This window comes from Orcinus orca, chromosome 5 (genome assembly GCF_937001465.1).
Source record: "Orcinus orca chromosome 5, mOrcOrc1.1, whole genome shotgun sequence".
Classification (NCBI taxonomy): Eukaryota; Metazoa; Chordata; class Mammalia; order Artiodactyla; family Delphinidae; genus Orcinus; species Orcinus orca.
In genome coordinates, this window is record NC_064563.1 from 146,645,900 (window position 1) to 146,657,759 (window position 11,860).

Below are 11,860 nucleotides of genomic sequence, written 5' to 3' on the forward strand. Positions count from 1 at the left end.
GATACATTGTTTCCAGCCAGTCCTTCCACCTGAGCAGCAATCCCATGTGCAAGGGGAGAGATGGAAAGTCCTGTTCTGAGTCTGAGTGGTCTCCTCTCTAGCTTAGCCCGAGTATTGAGCACGGATGTCTTGCATCCCAGGCACGGAGGTTTTCCAAAAACAGATGCATCTGTCTGCATGGCCTCCAGTGGCAAGCGTTCTGATCTCTGCTTCCCAGACGGAAAAAGCAGAGAGGTTAATTAAATCTTTTGCTGTCCCACGTGGAGTTGGCTTTGGGGCTGGGAGTAACCTTGAGACTGGCTCTCTTTGACCGTGGCTGAGCCTAGAAGCGGCTGAAGGTTCCCACCCCTGTGGGCAGCTCCCAGGCAGCCCACGGAAGAAACCCAGGTCATATCTGCAGAGATCTGTTTTCATTCTTCTAATTTATAATTACTTTTTTCCTCTGAGTTTCCAGGAATAAGAAACTGTGCCTATCCAACAAATTAAACAGCAAATTATTTATGTTTATATTGTTATGTGAGAAAATCTTACACTTGCAATTAACAAATGGACACACTGGGACAGCTTCTGAACAAAGATGCATTTTAAAATACTTAAAAGAATGAGTAATGTCCGGCCCTGGGGCTCAGGTCCCCTCTCCCTGACTTGCAGACTGTCCTGTCCCCCAGGAGTGCCAGCAGCTTGTAGCCAGGGTCCCCATGAGGCCACCTCTGAGCAGACCTCACACCAAGGGATGTCCCCTCCCTTTTTTGAGAAGCAGGAGCTGGGGGTCCTGCCTCAGAAGTAAAGCCTGGGGTGGGGGTTCTTTTGAAGGTGATTTATTGGGGGAACAGATCCCGAGCTTTATGGGGTGAATTAAGTTCCCCCAAATTCATATGTTGAAGTCCTAAGCCCCAGTCCCTCAGAATGTGATTGGACTTGCAGACAGGGTCTTTACAGAGATGATTCCATTCAAATGAAACCAGCAGGGTGGCCCTAATCCAATCTGACTGGTGTCCTTATAGGAAGAGGAGATTAGGACACACAGAGGGGTACCCAGGGGCACGGGAGCACAGAGAAGCCAGGTAAGGACACAGCGGCAGACCACCTGCAAGCGACCCACCTGCCCACACCTTGATCTTGGACTTCTGGCCTCTAGATGGTGAGAACATATGTCTTTTTTAAGCTGCCCCTTCAGTGGCGTTTTGCAGTGGCAGCTCTAGCCGACTACTACACAGAGGGAAGGGAAGGCGGAGGGTGACAGGATCAGGAAGATGGCTAAGTTAGGCCATTGGCCGAGACAGCTCCAACCTGTTCCCACCGGGCTCTGAGGGTGAGCTGCCCTCAGGGGGCACCCTGTCCCATGGCATCTCCAAGTGTGAGCTGCCCTCGGGGGGACCCTGTCCCATGGCGTCTCCAAGTGTGGGCTGCCCTCGGGGGGACCCTGTCCCATGGGGTCTCCAAGTGTGAGCTGCCCTCGGGGGGACCCCCTTCCAGAGTCCCGGCAGCTGTGAGCCCCTAGCAGCACAGAGCTGGGGGTGGGTGCTACCACCCAGCAAAGGGGATCGAGTGGGAGACCGACAGCACCCGCTGCCACCCAGGGCAGCTCTGCTGGCAGCTCAGCCCGGCTCTTGGGAGCTGACGGATCACTGCTCCGAGCAGGGTATTGGCGTCTGGGTGTCAGAGGCGCAGAGGTGGAAGCCACGTGGCTGCGCACACAGGGACTTTGTGGGGAGCGGAGACCAAACCCTGGCTGGTGGCGGGGTCTCTGCTGCCCCATGTCCTCTGGACTCCCTTTTCAGTATCTGTCTGTCTCAAGGAGGAAGATAAATCTCTGCTCGCTGGTGTTTGCAAAAGGCTTAGACTCTTTTCCCGAGGAAATAAAACCGATGGCAAAGGCTTCCTTAGCTGTCTCTGCCTCAGTCATCCATGAAACCGAAGGGCGTTTCCTCATCCTGTGCTGCCTGCCCAGTAGCCGTGACGATTATTTTTCTTTTAATTTTTTAAAAATAAATAAATTTATTTATTTTTGGCTGCATTGGGTCTTTGTTGCTGTGCGCGGGCTTTCTCTAGTTGCGGCAAGCGGGGGCTACTCTTCGTTGTGGTGCGCGGGCTTCTTATTGCAGTGGCTTCTCTTCTTGTGGAGCACAGGCTCTGGGCACGCGGGCTTCAGTAGCTGTGGCTCGCGGGCTGTAGAGCACAGGCTCAGTAGTTGTGGCTCGCGGGCTCTAGAGCGCAGGCTCAGTAGTTGTGGTGCATGGGCTTATTTGCTCTGCGGCATGTGGGATCTTCCTGGACCAGGGCTCGAACCCATATCCCCTGCACTGGTAGGTGGATTCTTAGCCACTGCGCCATCAGGGAAGCCCCTAGCCGTGACGATTAAATCAGACCCTCCCAGGCCCAAATGGGGCGCCCTTGGTGACCGTCCACCATCCTCGTCCCCACCCAACCGCCCGGCTCAGGAGCCCCAGCACATCACGTGCGGTCCCCTGGTCCCCAGACCCACCACTCCCCACTGCTCTTCACCACCAGGGCATTGGGCACAGCCAGGTGGCACAGTGGGCCCAGGTGTTGACAGTGTCAGTGATGCTTGTGGTCTCTATGTGACCGTCCTCTACCCACCACTGACAGGGGCGTTGGTGGGGCCAAGACCCATTCGCATCACTCGTTTAATTACAAACCAGAGCAACAATTAACATCCTGTGTTTGCATGGTGCCCTACAGTTTACACACTCCTCAGACAACCACGATCTCCTCCCATACTTCCGAGGCATGACAGTTACCCCGCCCTCCCCATCTTACAGACGTGGGAACAGAGCCCAAGACGTATAAATGACGTGCCTGATGTGGCTTCAAATGCATTTCCTCTCCTGATGGGTGCCCCTCCCCCAGGAACTGTCATCACAGATCTCACATCTCACCTGAGTCCCCTGCAGAAACACCAGGCAGAGTGGAAGGGAAGCTCGGACCACCCCCAAACCTGACTATTTTATAAATGAACACTTTCCACTACTGGGGCCAAATGCCCAGGGCAGAAAGACAAGGAAATAGTTTCCTTTTAAATCACAACAAAAGCAGAAGCAGAACCACAGCCATCGTGGTGGAAATACCTGCTGTCTGGGATGCCCTGACCACCTCCATCTTACAGAGCTCAAAAGCTAGGGTCTGTCTTCATAAAGTGGTCTGTTTAAAGAGACCTCTTACGCGAAAGCGAACATAGCACACACGCGCGTGGCCCACCTGGCAGCCCAGATCGCTTGTTATCGCTACTTCGCAGACCTTGTAGGATGTTTTCGGTCTCAGTGGTTTGGGCTGTGGCCCAGTCGCTTGGGATGGCACGGTGGGGGGCCTGGCCCTCCTGAACGCTAACGTTTTCATTCAGGAGAGCTGGCCCTGGGGGGGTGGGGTCCCCATACGGACCCTAGGAGTTCATAGCCCAGCCCAGGGGTCTGGTGAGTTGCAGCCTCTTTGTTTATAATTGGGATTGGTCCCCTGTGAACTCGGGTGACAATATACATAGAAATAAGTTTTAGGCAAGAATAGGGTGAGGTAGGGGAGGGAAAGACGAAAAGGATCACTGTGCCAGAGGGCGCTGAGGTTTTCTCTGACGAGCCATGGAAGCTTTGAAGCCCGGCCCGGCCAGACAGCTCACCCCGGGCCGGGAGACGGACCTCGGCACACCCTCTTGCCCCTCTCACCGCAGAGCAGAGGAGGCCTGGATACTGTTTCCCACCCCCGACCCCAGCCTGTCCACGACCCCTTTGCCTTTCTTGGGGGAACCGGCCCTGCCACCTGGGACCCCGCAGTGGGTGAGGGACACAGAGGGCTCTGGGCGCCTGTGAGCGCCGCCACCGCTTGATGGAGATGCAGGGCAGGATCTGAATCACGGCTCACAGGGGTCTGCTTGTTTACCCGGGCAACGGTGTCCAGGGGGCTTGCCCCCCTTGTGTCTCTTCTCACGACCCCCTCCTTCCCTCTCGTGTCACATCTCACGACGCGGCCTCTCTCCCGTCACACGTGGCGTCATCCTCACTCCCGCACGGCGTCAGCTGCTCAGGGAGCCTCCACCGCCACCCAGGCCGCCTGCGGAGGCTGAGGCCACCCGCCCCCGGCTTCCAGGGCAGGACACGCCCCACAGGGGAGCAGGCGCTGCTGACTCGGCCCTCGTGGCCACCCGTCTGCGTCCCCCCACGGGTCACCCCCCGCCCCCCCACTCTCCGCAGCCCAAACGGCTTCTTCATTCCCTGAACTGGACGTGTTCCCAAAGCGCTGTCTCAGTGTGAAAAAACGAATCACACAGTGAATGCTCTCGGGGAAGCAGCTGCCGGTGCTTCTGGAAAATTAAGTGTTCTTTTCTGGGAAAAAAAGAGTCCTTTGGAAAGTGAATAATCTCTTCCTAACGTCCTAGTAGGAAGACGGGTTTTGTGTGTTAGGTCTCTTGAGGGGAGACACCCTCTTGGGATCGTTCAGGACGGAATGTGACCAGGCGGGCGGCCCTAGAGTTTATTGTCCGGCTGGGGCCCTGAGGGCCAAGAGGACCTTGGAGCAGAGACGCTGGACCACAGGCAGCAGGTGGTCCCACCCTGGACCAAGTGGTCTCCGAGGTCACCCTGAGCACAAAGGAGGGAGCTGACCTTCCCTGAGGGTCTGTCTTTGCCACTGTTTCCTAGAGTCACCTCCTGGATCCCAGGTCTCTTGGTCGCCCGTCCTGGGGGCATTTCCCTCCCCTCTCCCGACCATAGTCATGTGATCTGGTTTCTGAGGCCACCAGCTCAGCAAGGGAGAGGCACGAGGGTTTCCCCCAAGAGCGTCTTTGCTTCCAGTGCTGCCGGGCCGGGAAGGCACATGGCCTCGAGGTGACCGACCCAAACCTCCTTCCCCGCCTTCTCATCCGCATTTTGCTGTGGTGGAACATTTCCCGTCAGGCAGCAGCGGTGCAAAACTTGTGTCCCCCGAGGCAGGCAGGGGCAGCATGGGCCGTGTGCTCAGCGGTTCCCTGTCCTCTCCTCCTGGGACCTCAGAGGGATCTGGGCTCCTCCAGTGGCCGTGCCCAAGGGCAGGCTGGTGGCCTCTCCTGTGTCCCGAGGGCAGTACAGGGGTGGGGGGTGGGTGCCGGTTACAGGTGAGCCAGCGAAGGCTCCGCCGCAGGAACCGGTGACCCCCTTGCTCTCCACCATTCCTCCCGCATCTGGGTCACTGGGGGCTGACTCAGGCCAGGTCAGCTTCCCCAGCCTGAGGGGCCATCCCTGTGACCTGCCGGGAAGGCGAACCCTGGAAAGCAAGCAGCCACTCCGAAGGCAGGTCACGCAGCTTGACAGAGGGGCTCAGTGTGCTCAGAAGACTTGGGGGTTCGGGTCAAGGATGAGCCCACCGCATGTCGGGGGTCAGGACACTCCTTGGGGCGCGTGGCTGGGGACCCCTCACTGGGCTTCATCCTCCAGCTCAACTCCTGGTCCCAGGGAAGGCAGGGGCCCAGCCCCGTGCCACAGGAGCTGTCTTCCCTCCTCTCTTGTGCAGGAGAGAGGGGGGCCTGCACAGGAAGATGAGGGGGGCCGGCCTTTTGTTCCCTCCCTGCAGGGCACTGGACTTCCGGCCCGTGGGTGGCAGGCGTGGGCGCCTGGAGGCTTTGGCCGGCGAAATGATCACAGTGCCCCCACCCGTGTGGAAGCCACAAGGGCCATTGCCAGCGCCAGCAGGCTCTGTCCCCTGGGCTACGAGGAGACGGCCCCAGGGCAGGATGCTTTCATCCCTGTCCCGGAACAAAGGGTCACAGCTGATCTACCACCAACAGGCCAGCAGGGCAGGAAATAAAGCTTCCAGTCACAAAGCACGGTGCGTTCTCGGGCCTCCTGCCCTCTGCCCTGCAGAGGCTCCCGCCTCCTGGACGGGACGGCCCTCTGGTGAGGCCAGGGCGGTCCACCCTGGCACCCACGTGACGGCGGTGTCACTGGGATTGTGGCCCCGAGAGGCCCCCCGACAGCTGGACACACCTCAGGGCCGTGAGCTGTGACGGGTCCTGCCTCCGGAGGCCCTGCCAGCACCCGAGGCCCTGCTCCCAGCTGCTGGCCGAAGAAGCCCAGGCCCGGGGCGGGGTGGGGGGGGCAGGCCTCCGCCCACCCACCCCTTGACACAATGAGCAAACTGCTCAAGGGCATCAGGATCCAGAGCCAGACAGTCTGAGGAAACCCCTGGAAGATCAGTCGGGGGGCTGGGGGGGGAGCCTGGTGGAGTCCTCCCTGCCCCATGAATAATTCATGCCATGGAGGATTCCCAGGTCTGGCGCCAGTCCCTCCACCAGCCCAGCCCCAGTTCTGAAGGCCAAGTAACAGCCAGTGGGAGGGGGAGGCAGGGGAGGGGACCGAACAGATAGTGTCTTGAGGAGGACACCGAGGGTCAGGGTGGCCCCTGGTCTGACCTGGTTGGGGGTGGACCGACTGCTATGCCAGTGGATCTCCATGGCAACTGGCCAAGATGCCACTGATGAAGAGTGAGGACCCCAAGGCTGTCTGGACGCTCCCGGGTAAGAGGCCCTTGGCTCATGACACGCAGCCGGAACCCCGCTCGGGGACTCTAGAACTGGGCACTGCCCTTGTTCAGGGCAGACTGGTTGCACTTCCTGTGTGTGAAAGGCTGTGCTGGGGGCAGTGAGGGCCGCCCATAGCCCCCAGACCCCTGCCTGGGTCTCCAGCAGACGCGGCCCAGGGCTGAGCCGCAAGCCGAGGCCCCGCCCACCACCCAGGATGCCCTCCTCGGATTTTTGTTTCTGTCTTTCCAGTTCTTGGCTGCTTTCATTGTCTCAAGTCGACTGCCTCATTTATAAAGTCTAAACTATGGCGACAGGGAAAACTCAGTGATTGACAGGGGTTGGGGGCGGGAGGGATGAACGGGGGGAGCACGGAGGACTTTCAGGGCAGAGGAACTACTCTGTACGACCCTTCAGTGGTGGATGCCGGTCCAAACCCACTGAACGCACAGCACCAGGAGTGAACCCTGATGTGCGCTCAGGACCTTGGGTGAGGCTGACACGTCCGTGTGGGGTGTCGGTCCGTCGGTTGTGACAAAGGCACCGCTCTGGTGGGGCTGCTGACAGTGGGAGGCTGTATGGATGTAGGGGCAGCGGAAATGGGAAATCTCTGTACTCTCCGCCCAGTTTTTCTGGGAACCTAGAACTGCTCTAAAAAATAAAGTCTATTTAAAAAAAAAAAAAAAGCATGTGCCTGGAAGTTCTTCATCTTTCCCCCAAATTCAAATGTATGTTCGTTAACAAAATACTGTGTGTTTATTTTTCAATCTTTGCAAACATCTCTCTAGCGACTGTATGATTTGTTCTCATTCTGTCCAAGACAGCGAAGAGCATCTCGGGGGCGGGTGTCCCTCCCTGCCCCTCATGACCTCCAGGGAGAGAGAGGCCCAGGGAGAGCACAGGAGGGGTCCCCCCAAGCCTAGAGGAAGTGCCCCAAGGCTCCACCTGGCTCAGCTTCCTGGAGACTCCCCGGCACCCTCTTCTCTCACTCCACTTTCCATCCTTCCAGAAGCTTCCCTGACTCTGCCCCACCACCCAGGGCCTGATGCTTACACATTTTAAGGCACGACTTTAAGAAAAAGAATACAAAATTATATCCACGTGATGTAGGCGCAAAAGTGACTATTCAGAATGAGAAAAAAAATCCAGCAAAGGACAAATTTTAAATGCTGTACTGAGGACAAAATCCAAAAATATGACAACTTTCATCAGTTAATCGACAGATCTGTATAGTTCCCTTTTTTTCTACATTTTCAACTGGATCCTGTGATTGTCTTTTCGTGTGACAAGGACATTATAATATTTCCTATAAAGAGAGTAAAAAGATAATTCAGGCTTTCCTATCACATGGTTGATCAGAATTTTTTTCTAACTAATAGAAAAGTTTCTTTACTGATGACGTCAAGCATGTTTTTAGCATCATCAAATTTAGGAAAACCTCTGCCGAGGTGTTCTGTCCTGTCTTCATGTGAGCTGTCAGATTTGGAGGAGCATTCCATAGACAAGCTCTGGCTGTGTTCCCAAGTCCTGTCTCTCCTGTGCCATGCACAGACTTCTGTGACCCAGAACCGCCGGACGTGCTGGGGTCCAGATCCGACATCTGACCCTGCAGCCTCTGTGTCATGGCCACTGGGGCTGGGACACCAGGGGTAGAATGCTGACAACTGAGGTGTACCCTGTAGACCATCAGTACAGACATCCCACTACACCCCAGCAAAGCATGGCCCCAACTCTGCCCCCATACACCTGGGCCTCCTGCAAGGCTCCAGAGAGGACACGCCTGGGGTGGGGAGGGGTCCAGAGTGGAGGAGTGAGGTCATAACCGCTTGTCCTGGAGCATCTCACTCCTGCAAACTTTATGCCAACCCGGGGGGGCCCAGGGCCCACACTTCCCCTGTCCAAGGCCCTGACTGTGCCTCATTCGGGGAGCGTCGCCCAGAAACAGCACCTGCAGCTAAGGGAGGGCTCCCTGGAAGTGCGGACAGGCCGGCGGGAAACCGCCACCACAGGGCAAAGGTCTCTTCAGCTCCAGCGGATTCTGTTCCCAGCTCTTCAAGAAAAGCCCAGCCCGGGTCTGCAGGTGGCGCAGAGTAGGTGCGTCTGGATCTGGAGACCGTGGTCCGCGGGCAGTGGATGGGTCCCCTCCCCCGCCTCCCTTGAATGAGGGTGACAGTCGCCCACGCAGAGCGTGAGAGGCACCCCCTGGAGAGCAGTGCCCCCCACCGCACAGCAGGGTGAGCAGGGAGAGATGGGAGCGGGCGTTGAGTGGGGCTGTGCCAGGGGGCCTGTCACACGCAGCTCGGGGACAGCGTCCGGGCCGGGAAGGGAGGAGTCGAGGCAGGGTCCCTGAGTGCAGGAAGGGAAGGCCAGCCGAGGGCGCCCGGTGCTCTGCCCCCATCCTCCTGAAGGCTAATGGCTAACGGGATTGAGAGGCAGGGAGGCCAGCCCAGGTGTCAGTGGCGAGGTGACCGGGCGTCCGGGTGGAGAGAGCCCTGGGCTTCCGTCCCCGTGACTTTGCCGGGTGGGGGGAGGGATTGGAGGGGCCAGGATGCACTTCTGCTTCTAGAACAACAGTGGGGGGGGGAGGGGCCTTCATCAGTCACAACGGGCAAGGCCACGCTGAGGTCACAAGCAGCCCCGAGGTCTCCGAAGCTTAAGGCCTCCTGATTTCTGTCTCGCTCCTGGGACACACACATCACGGTGGAAACTCCCAGAACACAGGGTCACCACGGCAGGAAGACAAGAGAGACTTGGAGGTGGGGTGCAGGGCCCCTAAAGGCCGCTGCCCCCCCCCCCAGGGAGTCTTGTGTCACCCAGCTCAGTTCCACAGGACAGACAGGTTGCATGGCCAGGCGGAAGGGGACCCGCTCCTGCCCAGTGTGGACGGAGAGCCCAGAGCATCTGGGGACTGCTTCAGGAGGGTGGCTGGGAGGGGGCGACCTGAGTCTGTTTGGGGTACGGGGGCGGGCTGAGGCGCTGAGTGGACCAACCCCATGGAGGCCGGGCTGAGCTGTGGACCCGCTGGTCTGGGGGTGATGGTCGCCCAAGAAGGGGAACAGGTTCCCGAGGGCTTGCTCCTGGCCCCGACAGCGACAGCCCCAGCCACGCGGAGGGGCAGCGCCACCCAGAAAAAAGAGCAGAAATTGCCCCCGGGGCCAGGCTTGCCCTGCGTCCCCCTCTTACTGGGCGTCCCACAGGGAGCGAAATAATTCCAGTGATCTCTTTATTGGGGTTTAAGGCCAGTTTTGAAGTAGCTGTTTACCCCACGAGCTGGAAAACAGCTGCTCTTCCTCACGTTGAAGCCACTTCACACACCTACCTCACGTCCACCTGAGGCCTGGGGAGCAGGGCTCCAGGCCACCCCTCCCTGCCCCAGCCCAGCTCCCTAAGCTCTGCTCGTGGTCTCCCCACCACCCAGGACCTCCCCCCTCACTCACACACCGTCTCCTGCCCGACACGCCTCTCCCCTTCCTCCCCTGACAAGTACTGCGTGTTCCTCCAGACACATCACTGATGTCACCTCCTCCAGGAAGTCTGCTGAGCCTGCCGCACCAGACTCAGCTCCGTTATCTTCCACCAGAGGCGCTGGCAGGCCTCACAGTGCCACCACAGCTCCCCCTGTACCCCATGGGCCTCCACACAGTGCCACCACAGCTCCCCCTGTACCCCATGGGCCTCCACAGCCTAAGGCCAGACCTGTCCCACCCACCCTGAATCCCCAGACCTGGTCCATATCCTCCAGTAAGTGGTCACCATGAGGTGACCTGGCAGGGTTCCACGAAGGGACGAGACCTGTGACAACTGATGAGGCCGATGTAGAGGTTTGCAGCCCTCTTTGGACACCAAACCCCCAGCAGAGAGTCTCTCCTCTGGCCGCCACGTGCACTCAGACAGTTAGTTTCCTTGGGCGCCTCCCAGGGCCATGTCTGCCCCCGTCAGGGCACCCCTCCCACACACAGGCCGGGACTTGGGGGGCTGGTATTGGGGTGAGGGTGGGCGGGGCAGGAGGTGGGGAGCACTGAGGCAGCCTAGGAGGGAGCTGTTTCTATGGTGACGACAGCCCCTCCTGCTCTGGGGGCCTTGCCAGGCTGGGGGACCGGGGCAGGGCATGCATGAATGCAAAAGCTCTCTTTTCCAGAAAACGCACCCAGATGTTCAAGGCTGACCCTCTGGGCGATCGGATCTTGCGTTGTGTTCATTTTCTTCATTTTGGCGAATCTGAGACTGTCAGATTTTCTCAGCCACCTTTGTCTGGGGGAAGGTATCCGTCAGGGTCTTGCCGTGACTGCTCCAGGCCCTGTGGGCTCGCCCCTCACCCAGCCTGGTCCCGCCTCAGCCGCCGTCCCAGGACGGCAGGGCTCTTCTTCCAGACAGAGCCCTCACCCTTGGGGAGGGGCCGAGGAGGCAGCTGCCGGGGACCAGGGCGCTGTCCCCTTTTTCAATGAGTCCCCCAAAATCTCCGCCTCCTGGAAGCCCAGCTTCTTCATTTGTGAAGTGTGAGCTGTTCTTCCCCCGCCCTGTCCCAGGCTTGCTTCGAGGATTAAATCCTGATGCTCTGGGACACGACGGTGCTGTCTGGTGTAAGGACCCCAGCAGCAGCAATGATCAGGGCTTCACAAGCCCCAAGAAGCACAGTGGCAGGAGGCCCACTGGAGTGGACAGGCTGGCACGAGGGGACAGCACCTGCTGTGTGCAGGGTCCAGGGGAATTGAGCCCCACCAGCCTACTCCTTCTTCCTTGTTAGCTGATTTCCAGTGCAAACAAGGGGAGGGGACCCAGCCTGAGTCTAATGCACGACAGGTCTAGGCCGGCCACGGTAACCCCACCTCCCTTTGGCAGGAACTGGAGGAGGGGTAGGCCCAGAACTCAGTCTGGCTGAGTCATAAGGGAAAGTCATTGGGGTGGGGGGGTGGGGGGGTCAGTGTCTGGGAATGGTCTCCTTCCCTGGTAAAAGGAACTACTCAAGGAGAAACTCTCCTTTCCTTTCTGTTGTGTGAGGATGTGATACTTGGAGCTGTGGCAGCCGTTTTGTGATCAGTAGGGAAAACCAGTAGGGAAGAATTGCTGAGAAAACGCTCCAATGCTGAGCTGCTGAGGTAACCAACCCTGGAACCTCTCACACCAGGCTTGTCAACTGAACCATGTTGACTCAAATATTCTGTTGTTTGTAGCCACAGGCCTTCTAAGGGACACTGTGTGTCCGAAGGTACTTGGAAAGCACTGTGATGGAGCTCTGAGAGGAATACAGCCAGAGGTCAGGGCAGGCAGTGAGCTGTGGCTATGGTGTCGCCTCCTCGGTGGGAGTGAGAGTGAATCCCACACGACCTGACTTCTCTGGTCCTCTCCATCCCCCGAGCT